The sequence below is a fragment of the Strix uralensis genome, chromosome 1 (genome assembly GCF_047716275.1).
Source record: "Strix uralensis isolate ZFMK-TIS-50842 chromosome 1, bStrUra1, whole genome shotgun sequence".
In the NCBI taxonomy this organism is placed as follows: Eukaryota; Metazoa; Chordata; class Aves; order Strigiformes; family Strigidae; genus Strix; species Strix uralensis.
In genome coordinates this window covers 148,530,086-148,553,012 of record NC_133972.1, presented here as the reverse complement: position 1 = coordinate 148,553,012, position 22,927 = coordinate 148,530,086, and the positions used below count along the sequence as shown (strand labels likewise).

The 22,927-nt window shown below is 41.6% G+C and overlaps 1 protein-coding gene across 5 annotated transcripts in view; it reads right to left on the bottom strand.

Moving 5' to 3' along the window:
- The window catches only part of PDP1 (pyruvate dehydrogenase phosphatase catalytic subunit 1), a 47,377-nt gene that overhangs the window by 8,722 nt on the left and 15,728 nt on the right, over nt 1-22,927 (bottom strand). Inside the window, exons 2-3 of one of the 5 annotated variants that reach the window (XR_012630921.1) lie at nt 21,021-21,110; nt 540-608 (exon numbers count right to left, since the gene is read on the bottom strand). The exons of 1 other annotated variant lie outside the window; for it this stretch is intronic. The gene's annotated coding sequence lies outside the window, so the exon portion shown is untranslated. Of the gene's footprint in view, nt 1-69; nt 233-539; nt 609-21,020; nt 21,111-22,927 lie in introns of those variants that run through there. 3 more of the 5 variants (XR_012630920.1, XR_012630922.1, XR_012630923.1) reach the window with 3 other exon arrangements.

Here is a 22,927-nt window from a genome sequence, read left to right as displayed (position 1 = left end):
AATTATCTTAATCAAAGGTATAAAGGACCTAAAGGGAGGTCTTAAACTGAAATTGAGAGTATTTCTTACTTGATATCTCTAAGCAAAGGGCGGATCATTAAAGCAGCTGGAAGAAGCGTGGGTTGGATCTCAGGAGGCTGCCTTACGGCTCTTTGCGTTTCCAGAGGCTCACTGGATCCAGTGAGGCATCTCCCCCCAGTTGGTAAGCCTTCCCCTGTGCATTCATGCTTGGCCAGTTTTACTGCCCACTCTTTTTTCAAGCTACCTCCTGTGCCATTGTGAAACATTGTGCAGTTAATGGACTCTGGAAAAACCTTTAGAAGAAAAAACAGGTAAAGCAAATTGATGAACTTGTGTGGGTTAATCATCATCACATACAGTTAAAAAAACCTGGTTGTTTTTCTAGATGAAAAACATATGGAAATGAAAATCTGCCATTTTATGTCCACCTCACACAAGATGTGTCTCTTAGCTTGACTCTGCCCCTCTTATCATGAGAAAAACCACAAAGTAGTTACTGTAAAAAGAAGATAAATTACCTTAAATGGACAGCAGATTTCCCTGCTGGTAATTCCCAAATGGAATAAAGCCAAGCAGTGTTGACAGTCCTGTGGTGGGGAAGGGAAGGGAAGGGAAGGGAAGGGAAGGGAAGGGAAGGGAAGGGAAGGGAAGGGAAGGGAAGGGAAGGGAAGGGAAGGGAAGGGAAGGGAAGGGAAGGGAAGGGAAGGGAAGGGAAGGGAAGGGAAGGGAAGGGAAGTCAGTATTTTAAGTGGAAATTCTATAACTGCAGTTTCCAAAAGTAAATTGAACAAGCAATGTGTATTTTATATATATTATACTGCTTCAACTGAATTTTTTTCTATTCTAGGGTGCCCTCAGTAGGGTATCAAAAAATCAATATGCTACAAGGGAAAATAAACAGAAGTTATAATTTTTTATCTAATATCAGAACAATGAACCTCAGGTAAGGATAAAATAAACAGACCATTTATAAGTTACTGTAAGAAGATTTGGAAAGACAAACTCATTGTTTATTAACTAGCAATAGTAAAGTCTGCATCTGTCAGGATACCTGCTGACAGATTTATTTCTGAGTGTAACTGGGAGAATATATTTTTAGACAAGGGTAGTATATTTTTCTTGTAATATGAAAGTTCAGCAGGAAGAAATAACTCAGTCTTGCAAAAAGTTCCTAGGGCAGTGCTGTATTTTTATGAGCACTAGATTTTACCAAGATTAGTGTCCATCAAAAGTTAAAAAAAGAGTGGTTTGCTTTTTAAAGAAAGGAATTGCTTAAAAAAAATGTTATTCTACTAAAGTTCCTGCAATCAGACTAGCAAAACAGGAGGTCTAGAGGCATACTGGGAGGGGAGTATTTTGTTCCCAGAGGAGAAAAGATTTTTAGTATCATTCAGACATCTGCATTCTTCTGTGATGTTAAAATCCCTTATCTAAAATGTGTTTCAGTTTTGTGTGGTGATCAGCAAATACAGAAAGGTCCAAACTCAAACTTTTAATTTAAAAATGTCTTTTTTATAGTGAGGATATGAGATACTGGCCCATGGATGAACACCGAGGCTGACTGGCTGGTAGCTCCATGGTAGAGCTAGAGTCCATGGTAGAGCTAGAGGATGACTGTGTCTAACCAGCAGCCCATGGTCTATGTCACAGTATTTGTGCTGAGTGGTTGTGAGAGAAGAAATCTGGTGGGAATATGGCAGCCCTCACCCAACCAATGAAGTAAATTCAAAATTTGATGGCCAAATATCTCATCCTTAAATTTAAGAAAGAGAACAAATGCGGTTCATAGTAAACAAATACAGCACGGTTAGGAATTTGTCTCCCACCTCCAAAAAAATACTGAGAATATTAGTGTTTTGTGTAAACAGATTTCTTCACAAAAAAATAGGTGACCACTGTGGAAACTGTTCATGCCATTAAACAAACAACAAAAACACATTTTGACCATAAATATTTTCTATTTTGAAATATCATTACAATATACCATTAGTTGCAGGAGCTGAAATTCAGTTGTTTTCCATACAGGCTCCTCTGTGGTCTGGCCTTCTTCATCACAGCACATCACCCTGAACGCACCTGAGAGCTCAGCGAGGGGAGAGGTACCACACCGCACAAGACAGGATGTGGCAAGAGACTCTGCCCATGAGAGGAGTGGGATGGGGAAGCAAGGATCCTGCTCTGTCTAGTGGGCATTAAGCAGAGGCAATTCAGAATTTATGATCTGGCTAGAAAGGTATTGATTGACTAGTAAAGTTTTTGAAACACCCCCAAGGTCTCCTTCTCTTTAACAGAAGTGGCTGATAAAGCCTCAAAACAGAATTGCTTTGCTGGAATAGCAGGCGGCTGAGAGACCATGCAGTGTTTGGGACTTAGGGGCGGGATGGGGGAGCACATCTGGAAAAGCACTGTAACTAGCCTTCAACTTCTCTAATGGTCTGCATCTTGAAACAGAGCTAAGAGTGTGGTCTGGCAGACAGGCAAGCTGGGAAACTTGGGATATCATGACCTCGTGTTGCTATTTGCAACAATGGTTATATGTGTTGCAAGATGCTCTGAAAACTAGCAATAATCAGGTGTGCTATTTCCTTATGTTGGATGCTTATTTTCTATTTCAGACAGGCAGAGAACAGGCAGAGGCAGCTGGGATTAGGAGTGGCATTACAATGCTCTTCGTGTTTATGTTATAAATGAATTTTTCAAACTGAGATTTAACAAGCAGGATTGTGCTTTAATCCTAAAAACAAAGAACAAAATTGTGTTTTGAATGTTTCCATATTTTCAAGGAGAGTAACAAACATTTCTATTGAAATGAAGACATTAAACTGGGAGGGAGAAAGGGCCTAAATTAAAATTGAGATATAGCAAAACATTGCATAATTCTCATCTACATGATTTAGGCACTCTAATGTATCTCTTACCTATCTGTAACACAAATCCTATGAACCTAAAGCAATCCTGAAATAAATTTACTTCTCAGGAGAATGTCAAGTATATTTCTTACAGGTTATAGTTTAAGTGGCTTTAATTACTACCCAGTGAAAAATCCTATGGATTTAAAATAACATTTTTTTCCTTTAAAAAAATGTACTGCACTGTAGTAAAGAACTCAATGTATCTGCCCAACAACATGAGCCATCCAATTGCGCTAAGGTCACTGATGTTGCAGAAAAGCTCACTTGTTCTTGTTCCCTCTCTCTTTGTCTCCTCATTATCCATCTTCTCCTATGTCAGATTTGGACCTTCAAGCAATGAAACCGTATTTCAGTTCTTTGACAGCAATTTTCTCCTTCTGTAGAGTCCATAGTTACCTGAGATTTCTGCTCAGTCCCTGAAATTCAAAAGGCTCTATGTGTTTGAGAAAGGCAAATTCAAACATAATCTTTGGCTCAGTTTAATTCAGGAGCTGCAAATTTACTACAAATTATATTGATACTCCTAAAAAACCTTTTTTTTTTTTTTTTTGTGAAAAATACTCACCAAATGTTCTGCTTTATACTGCTTGTCTATGTATGAATGAGCTGCTTACACCTTACTTGTCCTGATTATGGAAATGTTGTTGTTTGTCACAACTAAACCATATATCCCACCTCCAAACAGATTTGGGAGGAAGAGGAAGGGGTTCTTTGCTGAAGGGACTGCTGGTTGCAGCAGTTAGTTATTGGAAAGGCAGAAAGAAAAGAGGAGAAGGAAAGAATAGAGCAGAAGCAGAATAAAGTGAAGGGAAATAAATAAAAGAGAAGGAAAACATTTATGCCCAGTGCTGCAGCTCTATAACCTGGCCTAAGTGTCAGCCTTCAGAGTGGCATTTGAGGATTATTCATCCCTACTGAGAGCTGGAAGGACGATAAAACAATAGGAAAATAACAAGCAGATGCTTGCCAGAGAAATTTTTTCTATTTGTAGTGAGGTTAGAAACAAATAATCAAAACAAGATCCACTGCAACTTTTGCTTTTTCCACAAAGTTTTCCCTGCCAAAGACCTAACGTCACAAGGATCTGTTAAAGCTGCTGGCCTGGAGCAGCTACAGGGCTGCCGTGACAGCTCCCACCAGAAGAGACCTGTGCTATGAGCACACAGGGGCTGCATCATGGTGTCTTCTCCTGGGCTTCCTGTTGCCCCCCACCTCTGCCGTGAAGCCACTTTCCCTATCTAGTGCAAGACCTTGCTGTCACCACCTGCCACTGCTTTCAGGGTCCCCAGACCTCAAACCTAGGCTGTGTTCAGTCCTGCACCCACCCATTAAGAATCAGCCCACCCACAGCAACTCCCTAAACACCTCCATTAAGGAACTTTACAAGGGTTATAAACCTTTAAGGTGGCACAAGACGAGTACAGATCTAGGGAAAAGAGGAACTGCCTACATGCCATTCTCTGCTCCCTGGAACACAGCAGATGCCCCATCTACCTGCCACAATTGCCATGTCCTCCTGAATGGAGAGGGCATGTTCCTAACAGAGAAGAGTTATCCCTATGGCTTTGGTGTAACCGCCGGATTAAAGAACAAATCTGGGGTTTGGTAAGAAAACATAGAGAAAGTAACCTTTAAAACCACAGTATTTACATTGTAAAATTGCTTGTATATGTCACAAGACAAACAACTCAGAGCAGAGGCATGATCCTGATTGCAGAGCAAAAACTAAACAGACCACAGCTTAATTCTGGGTACCTTACAGGCTGCAGAGTCCATCGTGCTCCATTGTGTAGGCAGAAAAATTTTGCAAAAGGCATAATCTGGGACAGTTTGAATCTGGAGGTGATCATATAGTGGATCAGGGTGTTTAACCACATGAAGAACACAGCTATGGCTTAGGTTGTGGAAAGAAACCACTCCATGACAGTGGTGCTTAGACACCACAGCATACAAAACTGCAGCCCCGATCCTGCAGTGCATTAAGTGTAATCTGGGTGTCCCCAAGTTGTGGATTTCCACAATTCAGTTGCACTCTCAGAGGTAAATTGAGAGAGAGAAGCAGAGGGTAAAGGTCTCTATAAGAGATTGGAGACATCTTCATCAGCAACATTATGGTGAAAAAGATAATTATCATAATAGAAAGTATATCTTGAAGTTGGATTTTTGTTTTAACAGGTGAAGTTAACATTAACTCTTCCTGGGTATTCGACCTAAGTAAACTCAAGTGCTCAAAAGCTATTGTAAATGAAATGAAACAATTGCAAATGTGGTTCAGTCAACGTCCTATTTCAAATCAGATGAACATGTTTGCAGTGTTTGTTGCCCAATTACTAATCTAGAAAAAAACAGAGATAATCCTTCAAAAAGTACATGTGCATACCATGAATTTATCTTGATATAGTTTCCCATGGAATATTCTGCAGTATGAAATTATTATGAATAATCTTCATGTTTGCAGCTCTCTTTGTCTTATTAATGTCTGCATTGAACACAACTAGATTTCAGAAGACTTTCCCACCAGAGAATATGAAAAAAAGGTAAGTTGGTTTGATTGATTGCTCTGGTCATTGTGCTTAAAGATGTAGAACTGAGTTTGCTTAACAACTTTGATAAGCAAGATTTCACACTGAAAGTTTTTTCCTTCATAACTGGTATGAAATCAAAGAGACAACAAAGATATTAATAAGAATATGCAACATAATCCACACAAGATTTTTTCTTTCCTATTCTCCTGCAGGAGAGCATGGTGTGTCTCCAGCCTAGGAGTTTCTGTAAATCAAATGATCCTTGTAACTCGGAGCAATCCTTTTGCTTAAATTGTTGTCAACGTGATCTGCAAGGTGTAGGATGGAAAGCAGAAATGTAGCTGTACTGTATTTGCACTGCACTCCAAATTGAGAGAGAATGGAAAAATTAAGAGCAGACTGGAAAAATAAAATCCCTGTTTCTAAACAATAAGAGCTGTGAGATATCCACTGTTTTGGTTAATATTTTTTCCATGTTAAAAAAGCCTATTTATTTTAAGGTGTATTTATAGAAGGCATTCTCTTCCTTTGCATTTTACTATGCCTCTAATTTTAATTGATGCACTCCTGTGGCTATAGGCAGGGAGAAGCAGCAATTCAGAGGAGGGTTTGTGCTGAAGGGTGTTGGGTAGGTGACCAGCCCATTTCTTATGTAGACATCTGAGGCATGGCAGAGCTGGAGACTGGCTGTGCATGGGTGTCTCCAGTTGCTCTGTCCTGGAATTGCAGACTGCTTCTCTCTGGAAATCTGTACATTAAAGCCTGAACTTTCATTGAGCAGGAATAGCCCCCAGCTATAGATTGAGAGAGTCTCTTGACTTTGTGAAATGTCACACATTCATTGCCTCAAAAATTTGCACCAATAGATGGAAAATGTGGGAAATCTTCCCAACCTAATGAGCCCCTTCTTACTTCTTGTCCAGGAAAGCTGGCTATTTCCTCGCAGAGAGGACTGAGGATATAACACTCCAGCTATAAAAGACCATCTTTTTCCATCTTCAGAATGATTGAACTCCCATGAGGCCTTGGGATGTTTTCATAATCATTTCCAGTTTCTAAAACTTCTTGTAAATACAGACTCCTCAGCCCCACTGATATGAATAGACTAAACAGGACTTGAACACTGACACACAACTGGCACACATCTGTTTCCCTGACCAGCTCATCTGCCTGGTTCGATTTTGGGCCCAGCCATGAGGTCCCCTCATGGGCAATGCCTGGGTACCTTTGGGGGACTATACCCGGGATAACATGCATGGATAACACCGCTCCACTTGAGGGGGACAGTTGAGCTGCGAGGGCTTTGGCTGTGCCTGCCGTGCTGCGCAGACTGCCCTCGGGCTGGAAGGGCAATGCCTGGGGATTTCACTTACCAGCCCAGACACAGACCATTGAGCCACTGTAGTTCCCAATGACTGAATTTGGGCTTTGTTATTTCAGTTTAAAATGGCTGTGCTGCGGTCCAGCAATATGTTGAGTGTTTTTACAGCATGTAATGAAGGATAGATTTTGCATGTCCTGGGCTGCACAGGAGAGCAAGTGAGGCTGCTTGAGGGTGCAAAAGCTGACAGGCTACTGCCAGAGGGCTATGCCAGGTGGGGCAGCCAAACTGCATGAGCAGCATCCTTCCTGGCTACTGGGAAGGGTCTCAAGAGGGAGGAGAGACCTCCGGAACCACATGCACACTGTGTTTCAGAGGGAACCAGTTCCCTCAAAACAGGTGTAAGGGGTGAGTTCAAACTGGTGTCACGTGAACAGGCAGGAAACAAGGAGATAGACGTGAACTGCAGAGCTAAGCTTTTTGAAGTGTAGATGCCATCCTAAAGTGCAAGAGGTGATACTGCTGACTGATATTAGTAATATTATTTAATCCCTTGAATATTCAATAAAAATGCTGAATTCATACTGATTAATTGAATGCTCTCTATAAAACTGCCTACTTACACAGCCTCCCACAACCTCTCTTCCACATCTTCATTTAAAGAAAAGCCTCATTATCCTTGTGTGGCAGGGACTGGGTGTTAGATAAAAATGTGTGTGTGACACAAATATCTTTTGATTACACTATAAAAACTAGGAAAAAGATCCAGAGAGAGCTAGATGATTGGGTAAGGGGTTTTTCAAAGAAAGGGGAAGCAGTTTGAAAACAAAGAAACTAGGAAAAAATGGAGAAGCTAAGGCAAATCCGTTCTGCACAAAGCTGACCATCTGGAACATGTTACTGAAGAAAAGATGTGGGATCACATAGACTGTTTCTGGAAAAGGAGGGGCTTGAGGGGCATGGAAAAAAAAAAAACAAACTCCAACATGGTTGAATTTAGAGCCAGCCACAAACACTGAGCCAGATGGCTTTTTCTCTTCTTACAATGATGTATGTTCTCATCTTTCTATATCTTTGCTAATCACTTTAACACAGGAGAAGTACATGGAGCAACATGTTAAGGAGGAAGCAGAGGGACCTGGGTAAGATGGAAAGAACTTTAATTCTATTGTATGCCTTTCTGTACTATAAACTGAAATTCAAAACAGGGATGTCTCTCTTATGCAACAGTACATCTGCTGCTGTTCTGAAGTCTTTGGGCTCAGAAACCCTTTCCAGACAGTGCAGAGCAATCATTTGGGTGTTTTGACAGGTTTCCAGCTGTAAGCCATATATTTGTTTTATAGCAAATTTTAGGTTAGTTCCTAGGATTTAAAACATATTCAATCTGCTTTTGTTTTACAATCTGTAAACACTTTTAGAGCTCTATTCTTTATTTAATGATAGATAGGCACAACACAGCTGTTCTCCAGTGGCCTGTATTTTCAGTATAACCTTATTCTTTCCTACACGCACTGTTCAGAGTTTCAAACATGCTAGAAGAATATGGGCCAAAACATCAGCAGGCCAAAAGTGGTCTGAAATGAACAGAGGAGGTGAATGATTTAAATTCATATCTGCAAGATGGTGACACTGACCATCTCTCACAGTGCCCAGGGCCATAGAAGATGGGTTGGGTACAGCTGGTACAGGAATATGGTTCTATGGCTCAGCAGAAAATACTCAAGGTAATGTGAGGGGTACAAACAAAATAGGCATGTCAGCACAGAGCCTGTTGGACAACTGCACGTAGTTCTCAGAAAGGTCAATTGATGCAGGTCAAGCGTTGCATCAACACGATTATAACTGCTCCTAGTAGCCAAGGCAGCTTATTCAGAACTGATGTGTCGGCATGACACTGCCCCATGTCACATAATCCCACTGTGAGAAGAGCTGAGGGAGCAAGAGCCCTGAGCAGCACAGCGATTGTATGGAAAGCATCAGTGCAATTGCCCAGCTGAAGCTAAGTTTTGCTGCCTGCACAGCCATGTCAGAGGGCTGGATCTGTACCTCTGTTTAATGATGCCCTCAGCTGTGCCCTGAACTCTCGTTCGGCAGGGTACATTATGATCTCCCCATTAGCAATAAAAAAACATGTTTCTACTTTGGCTTCAGTTTATACTTCAGATGATCTCCCAGCACTAAGGAATGCAATGTGCCATTATAATGAACACCACAGGCCCCCAGAATTAGGCTGGCACCTATGCTACATTACAAATGCTTGCATATAATCTTCCTTTTAGAGAAACTATACTGACAAACTGTAACTCTCCTCTTTGGACGTGCCCAGCTCATGTTCCCCCTGTAAACACTGCACATTCACAAATCAGCCCCACGCTCCAGCAGGATAAGCAACAGCAATGAGTTCAAATTTACCTTCTGACACGTCAGTGCAAACACAGTGAATTTTTTCCTTGGTGTGAAGTTGCTCTTCAAGGAAAATAATTGTTTCCAGAAAGTCTTCTCCCCCCTTACTTACAAAGCTTTAAGACAGGAAATCCAATGAGTGGTGGACTTGACAAGCGTTTCTTTTTTATATACTCACATTAATAACTTTATCCTTCTCAGAAACTACTTGGCTGTTCAAAACATTCTGCCCACAAGGGACAGCTCTGCAGATGCTGGAGGGACCTTTCCCTTCTTCCTCTCAGGAATCCTGAATTCCTACCCCCAGACCTAAATCAGGTGGCTCAGCCTTTTGTGGACTTCAGTTAGGAAAGAAATGGCCAGATACACCATTTTAGGTGCCTCCCCTCCTGCTGTCAACTTTCCTTACCCTTTTGACACCTTCCATTTAACTCCTTTGGGACATACAGTGCTGGGAACAGCCACCCTGTTAGCTGTTTTGCAGCTGGAAAACCACCTGAGACAGGGTTACCAGAGCACTACCGGGTGGAGGGGGTGGTGGGCAGAGTAGTAGGAAACTGGGAGCATTGTGGCTTTTTAAAAAATTGTTTTTATTGTTGCTGTTGTTGCTATTGTCATTACGGTGGACCAAGAGACCACTGATGTGTAAACACAGAACACAAAATGGTCACTTCCCCCAGAAGTTTGCAATGTAAATATAAATATTCAGCATAGATGGAGTCTGAGCAGGAGACAATAAGTAGGGAAACAGTCACTCATGGGAGATGCTGTGAGTGAGGATCTAATTTATACTTGAAGAGAAGGCAAGAAAACTACACAACTACATGGTCAAACAACAGCAGCATTGTGGACAGGCATAAGAGTGCATTTGTCGACACAGATGATTTTGAAAGAAGATTCTGGTGCTAGAAGCAAGAGCATTGTAACCTTCTTGATCCCAGCTGTGCTCTGGGGAAAAAAGAGCTATTTACATTCTTCACAAATAAACACGGCTGCATCAAAGAAGATACTGGACCTACCACCGGTTTCTTCTCCTAACCTCCAAGACCCCAGATTTTAGCTCAACAGGGTGACCTTATTCCTCCAGCTAATCCTAGAAAAACTGAAATAAAGAATAGCATTATATCAAAACATGTCCTAGTAAGTTATAAGAACTGTAGGCATTATTAGGCTGCTCAAGGCAAGCTGGGATTTATAAAATAGCTTCCCACAGGCACTGATCCAAGGCCTGTTGAAGTTAATGGGAGCCCTTCCTCTGACTTCAGTGGGATTAGGAGGAGGCCTCCCACCCATCCCACCAAGGCTCCTATATAACTGACAACAAGTTTAAAAATTCCACCCTGCACAGATGGTCAACTTGCACCACAGAGGAGGTTCCATCAGAAACTCCCTTCAAAGAAAGGCCTGGAGAAAAGGGCTGATGTATTAGATGTGTGGCATATGTAAACACAGGAGGCCACCTACTTAAATATAAAATCTCAGAAGAGAAAGTTTTTTATGCATCTCACAGGATATTTCTAGCACTCCAAGAGTTAAAGAGTTCCTATAAATTTGCATGAAACTCACTTTGACACCTTGACAAAGGGGTCACCCTTGCAGAAAAAGCTGCCACTTACTGAACTTATTTCTGTATGTTGTATTCGAGACACTTGCACTAATAAAAGGTGACTTCTCTCACGTCTCCTCCTCCTCCCTGCAGAATGCCCCTCAGCCACACGGAAGTTCTTGCAGACTTTGGTGCTGTCTGCACTCTAGCAAGTCATGCTGGCAAAAACAACCAGGCAGAATTAATGAGAGGAGTTAGCTTGCAAAACAGCACAGCATATCAGCATCAACCAAGGAAGAAGAGCCATCCAGATAGCCCTGCACACAAGATTAATTGAGAAAAATAAAACTGATCTTCTGGTGAAGCAGTTTACAGTGAAGTGTTTAACTTTTACCATGGTAATAGTCCAATTTGTAAATGAACTGGGAAAAGATACAACAATCATGGTAGCAAGGAATTATTCTAGAGCAGAGGACTCTTGCACTGATCAGGAAGAGCTCGAAGTAGAAGGACACAGGACTGTGTTCTGTTCTCTGGAATTGCAACATCTTCTTCTGGTACATGCTTAGAAAAATGAATAAATTCTGTAAATTCTCTTAAAGATCAAGAAAAACCGTACATTACTGTCTTAGGTTGCCAACAAAACACTCCTATAAATATTGGAGCAAAAGATAATCCTGCAGCTCACTCCACTGCACGAGGCAATGACCGTACCAGAGACCATGGTGAAGGCAGTCTGTCCTTTCTGAACAGTTTCAATTCACTTACACTGACATGCACACTTTTTTTTATTAATGCAAAGCATCATTGTATATCATGCGTGTGACCACTTTAGGAATGTGGATAGAAGAAATTCTGATTTAAGAACCCATGTTGGGCAATGGCTGATGACATTCTTCTGGGCAGACGGGCACAGGATGGCATGTACCCAACTGTGCAATGGAGACACCCCCAGAGCTAATTTAGGGTCATTAATTCCCTTTTAGCAATTGTGGGTGGGAAGCGGCAGTCTTCTTCTAGTATGCACTTTCATGGCAGGGAAAGAGTCCTCCCTGTCTTTTTTTGTCTAAATCCCCATGTTGCACCTGGGTAAGAAATCAGAGAGATACCAAATATTTCACTTCAGTTGTTCACTTACATACCTACTAGCTAGAAAATTGCCATGCCTGAATGAGACCCATGTGTGTGTTTGTTTGTTTGTTTGTTTTACTAAGTAACAAAGACAACTTTGTTTTCTGAGGAGTATATTTGTATATTACTAATTATCTTTTCCATGAGTACACCAGTTAAAATTTGCATGGAAAAACAGACAAAAGGATGTCATTAAAATGGGTCCCAAGAACCTTTCAAATGATTCACAGTGGTCTTGTCTTAATTAAAATTGAATGTGAAAACAAACATGCCTGCAATTTGCTAATATCATATTGGGTATTTATGAATTTTGTCAACCTGGCCTGTATGTGAAAAATGAAGCACATGTAGTTGAAGTTTAAGATCCTAATCATGCAGTGTAAGCCACTTGAATTGAATTAACTTTGTAGAGAATGATATAAGCATTTGATTGTACAAATCCTTACTTACAGTAGCTTGTTAATTCACTGGAAAAAAATCTATTTGAGAATTTCACTGTGCCCCCATTACTGGAATAGATAAGCATCTAATGCACGTAAACTTCAGCCCTGAGTAACTCATAATGCTGCTTTGGGTTCCACTCTGCCTGCTCTCAGTGCTACTATGAACACTTTCAAATGTATGCAAGGAAAATAACAGGAAAGAGATATTTCTTTTTAATGTAATACATTTTCTTTCTATTTGAACATGAGCGTGGACTAACTGGAGGCCACCGAAAAGCTAGAGATAGGTGATGGGCCAGGAGGATGGCTGGAGAAACTGAGACATTGTATCTCTGTTACAAAACCATTGGCTTCACTTGGCTTAACCCTGTAAGATGTTTAGAACAGCTGCAGACTGGGTCTACAACCAACTAACAGTTTAAAACAGATAACCTATGAAAAAAATAAAATACATACAAATACTAACACAAACATCCAAATCCCTAGGAAACCAGTGAGGAATTTAGGCAATACTGAACTTGTTGAGTAGAACACAGGATTCCCTGTTACAAATTGGATGTCCATACACCACATGGGATGGGCCCAGGCAGTTCTGAGTGGGGGTTTCTGGATATTTCTTTGGAGATGTCTGACCCTATCCCACAAAGTGTATGGACATCTAACTTTTATTAATAAAAACCAAGGTGGAGGAAGGAGGCTACAATTCTGAGGATCTGACGAGATCAATTCAGGACTGCAGGTAGGTGCTTGCAACCCTGGGGGACGCAAATCCAGGAATCCTTCAGAGAAAAGGTACCTACATCACTTCTTTCAAAGAATGGAACAAGATTCACAGATTTCTTTCCAAGTGGCACCCACTTTTTACCTGTTTGACTTGTGATGAGTACTCCTTTGGGAAGCAAAAAGCCAGAGCTCAAAATACCTGTCAGCTTCCAGGAAGCTGCAATAACTGCTGAAGTGTGGGAGGGGAGAAGAGGAGACACAGGGACAAAGAGTCTCAGAGTTAGATGGGAGAGATATGGGACTTCAGAGAGAAAGGGACTGAGAAGACTCAGAGAAAACAAATGGTTTTGGTAAGGACATTTGACAAGGATGAGAGAACACTGTAGCTCCCTCTTGTGAGACTATAGCTGTTGTTTATATTAAGCAGTCACAGATAAGAGGCAGAAACAGTCCTGCAGCAGCAAGAAGGCAGCAGCAGCCCTGACAGCACTTTGTGCTGTCGTGTCCTTTGCCACAAACATGTATATTCTGTGTCCTCTGGGCTGGGTGCCTCAGTGAACTCAGCACCACTTCAGCTAATTCCCCTAATCTCACCTGGCTGTGAGGGAAGCCCTGTACCTGCTGTCCTGGACTGAGAATATCTCAGCAGGCAGCATAAGAGCTCAAGGGAAGTGTCTAGAAAGAGTAAGTAGTAAATTACTTCTGGACTAGATACCTTCAGTCTGTCTAAATTCATTTCTGAATATAGCCCTCAAGGACAAATCTCATTCTAATTTCAAGGAATGACAAACCTCCCCTGCTCCTCCAGTGGGCTATGGAAGGGACAATATCAGTTGTCCAACCCTGGCTGAGGAAACAGCTGGGCTGTAATGGTGTATTACATTATGAATCCCAGTGTGCTAACACAGGGGAAGAGGCACTAGTGGGCACAAGGCCATCATCTTAAAAAATTGCCGGAGAGCACCGCACTGTCCCTGCTGCAAGTCCATCAACGCCAGCCTAGCAGCCTGCCCTGGCTTCCCGGGAATCCCCTGTCCCTCCTTCTGAAGGTGTCCATGGCATAGACCAGGACCACAACACACCACACAAAGACGGAGACAGCAGCTGACACCTCTCTTCATTCTGGCACAGTGCAGACCATCCTGCAGCAGGCAATTGCTTTAACGCTGCAGGCAGCAACTTGCCAGGTTTCTCGACACCTGGCAGCCAGACGGATGAAGGTGTGCCCAAAGGCCCAGGGGCTGGCAAGGGAGGGTAGAGAGCTCACCTGGGTTCAAGGCTCCAGGTCTCTAGCCAGTGCTCATCTCTGCCACAGTCCCTCTTCCAGGAAGATGCAGGTAGTTCAGAGCTAGTACCTAACTTCACCCCAGTAAAAAGGCCACAGTAGACATACCCTGCACCTCTAACTCACCCGTAAGGAAAGCTGGGGCCTTAGAACTGATGGTGCTCATGGTCTAAAAAGGAGCTGTCGCTGTTTCCTTTTGTATAGTACTTATTATAGGAGGCTTAAGAATTGACTGAATTCTTTTTGCAATTCAAACCTTAATCTATGGCTTCCAGTGTCAGCAGCGGAAGAAAATAACTATATGGGCATTCAGTTACTCAGATTGTCACAGCAATCTGCAACTTTTTGTGTCCTTACATAAACAACTCTGTCTATAACCAGGAAAAAAAGGCCTATACATATATATAGGAAGAGGTAACTGTTGGATTAGCAGTAAACTGGACTAGCTGTTACTCTTTGATCTGCTTCAACTGAAATCAGCGCTCTAGATAATACGTGGTACTTACAAAGCCCACAGTCACATGTTCCATTTATTGTCCCCACTTCTTTTTTTAACAACTCGTTTTCTAGCCATGAACGCTACACCAATTATGCAGAGGTAGGTTTCATTCCACAGAACACTTTGATGTCTACATAAATATCTTCACCAGTGGGGCTGCCGTTACTTTGAACTGCCGCCATCACCGAAGCTACTGCAGTTTACGGAAAAGAATCAAACTTTCTTTCCTTTGCTTGCAAAACTGCCCAGGAAAACACAGCTGATGTTCTTACTCTGCAGGCTCCCCCACCCCAGCCGGAGGGCGGCCGCTCGCCGCTGGCTGAGCAGATGCTGCCCTCTGTCTGGCTTCTCCTTTCCTGGCCCCAGCCGAGCTCTAGTCAAGGCAAGGGAAATCGCACACAGTTTTTGCCTCTCCTTGCAGGATCACAACTCCCAAGCTGGCAGGTATGCCACAGGAGGACCTCCAACAATAAGCTAGTGGTGAAGGACAGGGGGGGAAAAAAAAAAGTTATTTCTCTGGGAAAATAATTTTCACAGGCACCAGATAGCCACTTTGAGTAAACAGTTGTCCAAATTGCTCAGCATCATTTACAAAAGGAGAGGAAGGACCTAAGTCCCTGTCACAAGACAGTGGTAACTTCAGATTATCCCAGATCTTTTGGGGCTGCACTACAGTGACTTTATAATACTTTTCTCATTTTTTGCATGTGTTGTTTTGAACGACAACCTTTCCAAAGTCTGTAGCATCTGTAGTCCCTTCCAACCTGGGCTGTTCTATGATTCCATGATTTATACGCCCATGTGCCCCACTGGGATATGGATAACAAGTCCAACACATCCCAGAAAATGTTAGGTACCCTATTTTCTTAGCACCTTGCTATGAAATAGCTCTTCACACAGGAACAAAGAACATTGTTCTTCAGGACTTCAGGAGATCAGGTAAGTCCCAGGAGAAATCTGCTGAAGTCAGTGGTGAGGGTTTTACTGCATGTGGCAGACAAGGGCTGTCCCTTTGCCCTCCCCAGCACAGCTTTCAGGGGCTGACCAGGGATGTGAGGAGACCACCGGGAAAAATATCTAAACCTCAGACAACCCCAGGGTTGTGGAGAGTCTGCTCAGTACTCCTGCACCGTGCTGGGACTGTGCAGGGCAGTAGCTCTGAATTGATGGGGACATGCAGGAGAGGATTAGGTCTGACTGTTTACAACAAGTGGTGACAGATTTTGCAGGAAGGATGGACCCAATCACTAAAACATGAATTAATGTAAATTAATGAAATTCGATACAATATAAGGTTTCAGAAAGTGCCAAATACTCACAAAAACAGGTCAATATACTGGGATAGGCCAATCCTAATATTAGCCTTTTAACATTTTAATAGTATTACCTTAAAACTGCTGCAAACAAATGGCTCTTCAAATAAATCATAAAAAAATATTCCTGCTTATTAAATAATGAAGGTATCGCTAACAGCATCTGCAGAACATCCTCTTCAGTCACAATTAACAACATCCAAGGCTACACTGGTGAAGTGACTTCTCTTACTCAGGGCTTGAGCCAAGCTGTGGCACGCTAAGGAAGGCTGACAGCAGATTAGGGGGCAGATGTGTACTGCAATATAACATCCACTTTAAATGTATAATTAAAAACAGAAGAAAAAAAATCTTGAGAGGACTCTTCCCTTTACAAGTGCTAATTTAAAATTATTAAGGCTATATTGATGCCACACCGAAGGATGCTCGAGCATATTAGCGTACCAAGCAAGTGCTTTGTTTTTGATATAAAAATTGCCTGTTTGAAACAAATTTCCTTACCCAAAGCTTGCAGTTTTCATTGTGGCATACCCTTCATCCTTCTCCCACCCTTTATTTTTTGTCATAGCTTATGTTATTCTTTTGTTCTTTATTTTATTTTGCTTCACTACATTTTTTTGTCCTTTGGAACTGCTTTCACTATAGAGAAAGAAGACACTTTTGGAGATTGAGGCCCGTACATCCTAGCTGCTAGCTGGTACACTTATTGGGATTTCCCTACTATAATTGAAAAAGTAATTTAGAATTTGTTTTGAACTTTTCATGTGCTGAGAAGGATGGAAGAACTAACAAAAGTTATCAGAGCTGCCAGCCCCTATGAGATCTGCTGCCCACCTAAGCTGCTGGGAGGTAGAAAATGAGAAAAAAATTAAGGTCTCACTTGTAAAGGCACAAGCCTTGGTCCTAGCAAAACGGCAATATTTACATTCAATACTGAGTAACAAGGTTTCCAATAATTCCCTCCAGAAAGATGTTTTAAAACATAACAAAGAATCCATCTTTTTAAGAGCATTTGTCTGCTTAAGTAAAGAGAGAAAAGGCCAATTAATGGAAGGAGGGACTTGAGAAGGACATGGCTGTTCAATGTGCGCCATGTAAGGAAAAACTTTTCTGGACACAAAATACTGTATTTGTTGCTCTGTGAAATGGAAACATGTGAGAATTCCAGTTTAAACAGAGGAAAATGCCTGGAGACAAAACCCCATCTATTTTAACACTCTTTGATGTCAGCTGAAAAGCAAAGGCCGAGTAATCTCAAGCTATAAAGCTAAACTGAATCTGGAGAGAGGCGTTCTTGACACATGAGTCATTTGGCTTGTGCCAGCCAGAGCACATCCACACTCAGGCTTGCAAGCTGGGTAAGCTTTTCCAGATAGTCCCTGCTAGTAACTGGGCCAAACATTATGACAGATGTAAGAAATAACAAGCAGAAATGCTTCAAGCAGTCACATGAAGTAAATTCAAATATCGCAGACGCTTTTTAAAAATTCAAAGCAGAATTCAAATGCTGCAACATGGCTCCCCCGTGACTTCAGTAGCTCAGCCCCTACCCCTTCCTTCCAGGAGCCAAGGACCTGAAGGGCAGCACACCAGGCATCACAGAAACCAATGTATTTTTTGTTCCAGAGAATGATGATGTGCATTTTGTTGCCAGCAAGAGGCTGAGTTTAGGTCTGTTCAGAAGGTACAGCAGCAAAACAAAGTGCTTCCTACGTGGTGGTATCTCTCTGGCCCTACATTTAGCACCTAGCATATGTATAAGGAAAAGCTGTGGCACCTCTGCTAAAACTGCAGTTATTGCTGATAGGCAGCTGGGTTTTTCAGGAACATAAACACTGCAAAATTAAGGTTTCGAAAAATTCAGGATGTGCTGGCTTATTTCCAAATTTGTGAACTCACATACAGTTTCGAAGATTTGAGATTTTTTTCAGTCTTGAAATAATTTAATTTCCTAGGCTACAGCAGTCTTGCCTTTCAGAGCCAGACTCTGTTGTTGAGGTGAAACTCTCCACACAAAACCTGGAAAGCACCCACCCCCCCAGGAACTCGATTCTGTACCTGGCAGGCAGTAGAGCACGCCATCAGTAAATTAAACACATTATTTGGCTTTCTTACAGGTGAACCTGATTCCCATAAGGCACCCAGAGGAAGGCTGACTTTTACTGACCGTATTTAGCAACATAATTTTTAGATAGCTCGGGTCAGAAGACCATTTAGTGCAGAACACTAGGGTAACCATCACTATCTGATTTACCAGAGGCACTAACAGTGCCTCTGCCCAGTTGTAGCCATCGCAATAAATTCCCTTTCCAAAGTCTGCCCCTATCACAGAGGAGCAGTATTTCTTTCTAGGCTGAGATCTGGGTTACAGACTGTGCCATTCACTTGAGCAGCTCTGACTGAATTTAGCACCAGCAGTTCTGTTCTTTTCAGGACAATGATGGAATTAGTGTTTCATAAATGTCAGGATCAAGCTCTCATGAAACACAGGACTAGTCACAGAGACAAAACCTAAACTATAAGAGAACATCTATGCATGTCTTGCCATGAAGTGCGTGTTCATTGTCTACATGGAGAAATGGGCAAGTTGGTCATAATTTCATGTTTATCCATTCAAATATCAGTATTTCTCTCCTAAATCAGATCTGTCAGTTCACATATTTTCCAATTCTTTATCTTGTTAGTTCTTTTCAAACATCTTACTCCCTAGTGTGCTCAAAATAGCTGTTATCTTAAAGGTATGGAAGTCATTCTAATTTCCAAATGCATTTATAAAATCCTGCAAGTACTTCAGCTGTTTATGACCTCCATTATTGTCGTAAAAAAAACCCCATTTAATATGAAAGAGGGGGAGATTTTTTCATAATCTCTATAAAGAATGTGTCAGTTTCCTTTTCAAGAGTGTGTGCCTTTCACAAATACTCAATTTTAAATTTAAAAAAACACACCTCCAAAAGGGTTGTATTGAGAAAAATCTCAGTTTTTATTTCAGGTGGACCTAATTTTATTTTGACCTTTCACATTTAGGTAGAGAACAGATGTTTTGTGACTGGAAATAAATATAAGGAGATAGAACTTCAAAGATAAACTGCATATAAGAAGGATCTATAATATTATATTAAGGTAAAAAATTGAATTTTTCAGACTTGAATGGACAGGGTTTCCACTTCAACGGGATCTTTCATTTCAGTATAACATTCAGATATGATATTTTAAGGGTTGAAAACACAGCACATTATTTCAGCTTTAGTGAAAATCTTTGACTGAAAAATCACCATGAAATAAACCTGTGGGAAGATTGGGTCACCGCCATTTCGCATTGATTCAGGACGCAGAGAAGTGTTTCCTCTCAGGGTTCTTGCTGCTGCCATGCCTGCTGCTGTTAGGAGAATCTCCAGCTAATGTAAAATTAATTCAAAATTGAAGGTTGGTGGGCAAACTTGCTCATATCAGCCATTGTGTTTTACAGCCACTGAAGCTTTGGCTGCTGCTTATTTTCTAACACCACAGCTATGAATAAAAGTCTTCCTGCTTTCTTCAAGAGAGCATCTCCTTTCACAGTACCTTGGTCTGGCTCTTTACAAAAACACCTGCGGAGCACATAACCTGCCTCTTGGGCTTGCACATGAACCTCAGGTGTGAAGTGGGTGTTGACACGTGACTGAAATTCTTTTTGTGTATTAATCGTTAATGATTTGCTGTTTCTAAATCTAGGCACCCTGCACAGATCACCCCGCGTTTGCTCAGCGGTGTGCTACAAACATTACCCACAAGGAGGAGCCCAATTTACAAGTAATTCATTATGAAAAAAGACTGCAGTTCCTGGCTAGCCCCTACCCAGGCTAAACAGATCAGTGAATAATTACTGCTTGATAAAAGAAACAGTGTTTCTTTCAGCTAAACTCCCACCAGGAAAGAGATTCACCAGCTAGGGGATGTTTGCCTAATTACATATCCCATCTTTTCCCAATTTACATAGAGAACAGATGTTTTGTGACTGGAAACGAACCCAAAGAGAGGGAACATCAAAGACCAACTGCCTACAACAAGTGCCTATAAAATCAAATAAAAGCACCTAACTAATTAAACAGGCCACTCACTGTATTATTGTAGTCTGGTTTGGCTTTTTCTTAAATGCAATTAGTTATGACACCAAACACGTGTTGCCCAGACAGGAGTGTGTGATTAAGCAAAACAGGTTCCCTGGGGACTACAGAATGATGCTGAAAGAAAACAGCAAATGTTAGTAGTAAGTTTTGCACAGTAAAATAAAGTTACTGTATGAATGCATGCACTGTATTAATGCAGTTCACATTTTGAATTTACTGTGCTAATTTCAGTATAACCTACAAAGCTTAATTTAACTTTATTTAACTTTGTAAATAGCCTCATCAGAATTTTACGGCTATAAAGATCTGTCAAGAGTAGAACTGGCACACTGAGGAAGAAGGGCAAGCAAAAGTGCTTGTTTGGTTGTGAGTCCTCTTGCTTGATTTTTAGATGTGCTGAGTCTTCAGACAGCCATTTGAAGTCAAAAGGGTGCGTGTGAACTCTGACTCTGTATGGGCATGGGCTTTGAAACTGTAATCCAAACCCTGAGGTTTGCAAATTAAGTGGCCATGTTCCTAAACTTGATCTTGGGCAACTTGCCTACAGTTACGCAGTCACGCCTGGCAGAATAAGGAACAAAATCTGTATCTGTCAAAGATGAGTAAAATGCTGCCAGATGTCTCATGAGAACCGGCAAGGATTTCTCTCAGATTCACTTGAGCTGGGATTTCATTCAAGATTTTTCATGTAAATGGGTGTTAGTTCAATTCTCAGCAGACTCACTTTCTCTAAAAGCAGCATGGCTTTTCCTTCTTGTTTAAACATTTATTTTACATTTCACTTACCTAGAATTCGGAGTAAGGTAAGTGGTTTCTCTCTTTTTATGTCTGTTGCTATCCTGATTACTCTTCTGTTTTCTTAATTTGCTGCCCACACTGCAAAATAAAATTACCTGAGCTGTTGGTTAAGACTTCAGAAAAAAAAAATCTCATGGCTATACTTCTTTTTTTTTTCTCTCTTTGCATTATTCAGAAACAAGTATTCACAAGAGCCAAGACTGTTTCAATAAAGTTGATTAAATGCTGAATTTTTACATTCTAACAAATCTCTACCTCACCATAATATTGGCTGGTAGGTCAACCCAGAAGGGCACAAGCAATCTGGCGGTTATTGGAGTGCATTGATGAGAACTTCCTAACAAAGGTGATCCCAGAGCCAACAAGGGCAAGCACTCCGCCGGACCCCACACTTACAACCAAGGAAGAACTCATCAGCGTGAAGGTCAGGGGCAGCCTTGGCTGCAGTGACCATGAAATGGTGGAGGATCCTGCAATGAGGGAACAAGGTAAATAGCAGGATCAAGCCCTGGACTTCACAGAGCAGATTGTGGCCTCTTAAAGTATCTACTTGGAAAAATCCTGTGGAATGCATCTCTAGAAAGACGAGGGGACCAGGAGAGCTAGTTGGTTTTCAATATCACCTCCTCTAGCTCCAGAATGTTCCATCTCAATGTGCAGGAAATCAAGCAAAGGCAGCAGGTGGCTGCAAGGATGAGCGATGAGACCCTGACAAAGCTCAAATATAAAAAAAGGAAACATACAAGAGGTAAAAGCAAGGACAGGTGACCTGTGAGGAATATAGAGAGACTATCTAAGCATGTAGGGACAGGGCTAGGAAAACCAAAACCCATCTGGAGTTGAATCTGGCAAGGGATGTGGAGGGCAGCAAGAAGGACTTCTACAAGTATATCAGCTGCAAAAAAAAGACCAGGGAAAATATGGGTCTGCTGCTAAATGTGGTAGGAAACCTGGTAACAAAGGATATGAAGAAAGCTGAGGTAGTGCCTTATTTGCTTTGTTTTTTACTGGCAATACCAGCCTTCAGGAATCCCACGCTCCTGAAACCTGTGAGAAAGTCTGGAGCAAGAGAAGTGGAGAAAGATCAAGTTAAGGAGCATGTTAAAAAAAAAAAAAAAAGGGACATAAAGTCTATGGGGCTTCATAGGATACATCCATGCCTCCTGAGAGTGCTGGTTGATGTCACTGTGAGGCCACTATCAATTATCTTTGAAAGGTTATGGTGACCAGGAGAGGTTCCTGAATAGTAGAAAAGAGCAAATGTCATGTCTGTCTTCAAGAAGGACAAGCAGGAGGACACAGGGAACTACAGGCTGGTCAGCCTCATTTCTTGTCCCCTGGGGGGTGATGGAGCAAGTATTCCTGGAGACCGCCTCCAAACATCTGAAGAACAAGGTGACTTGGAGGAGCCAGCATGGACTTTGTAACCATGCAGCCCTGTAATACAGCATACCCATTGCTAGTAACAGGCTGTAAGCTTTGTAGTGAGTTTGCAAGGCCTCAGGACTGAGGTTTGTCAGGCTTGTTCTGTCCAAACTTCTCTTGACCAGCCTGAAGCTTTGTTTCATTTGGTTTAGCTGTGACAGCAATTTCTCTAACTGACCAGGGGGGGTTGAGCAGGAGTTGGACTAGATGATCTCCAGAGGTGCCTGCCAACCTCAACCATCCTGCAATTCTATGAAAATAAAGTCTGATGAAATTCACCCAGAATTTGCCTCGCATTTAAGAACAGCACAGCCCTTTTTTTAATCATTTAAGAACATTTCAAACCACAATTTCCTCCTTATTCTAAGTCTCTTTTCTTTTACTCGACTAATTACAGATCATGAAGGAATAAATAGTAAACAGCTAATGTAAAGTGTTTGGGAGGAGTTTACAGATATAGAACGTTTTAT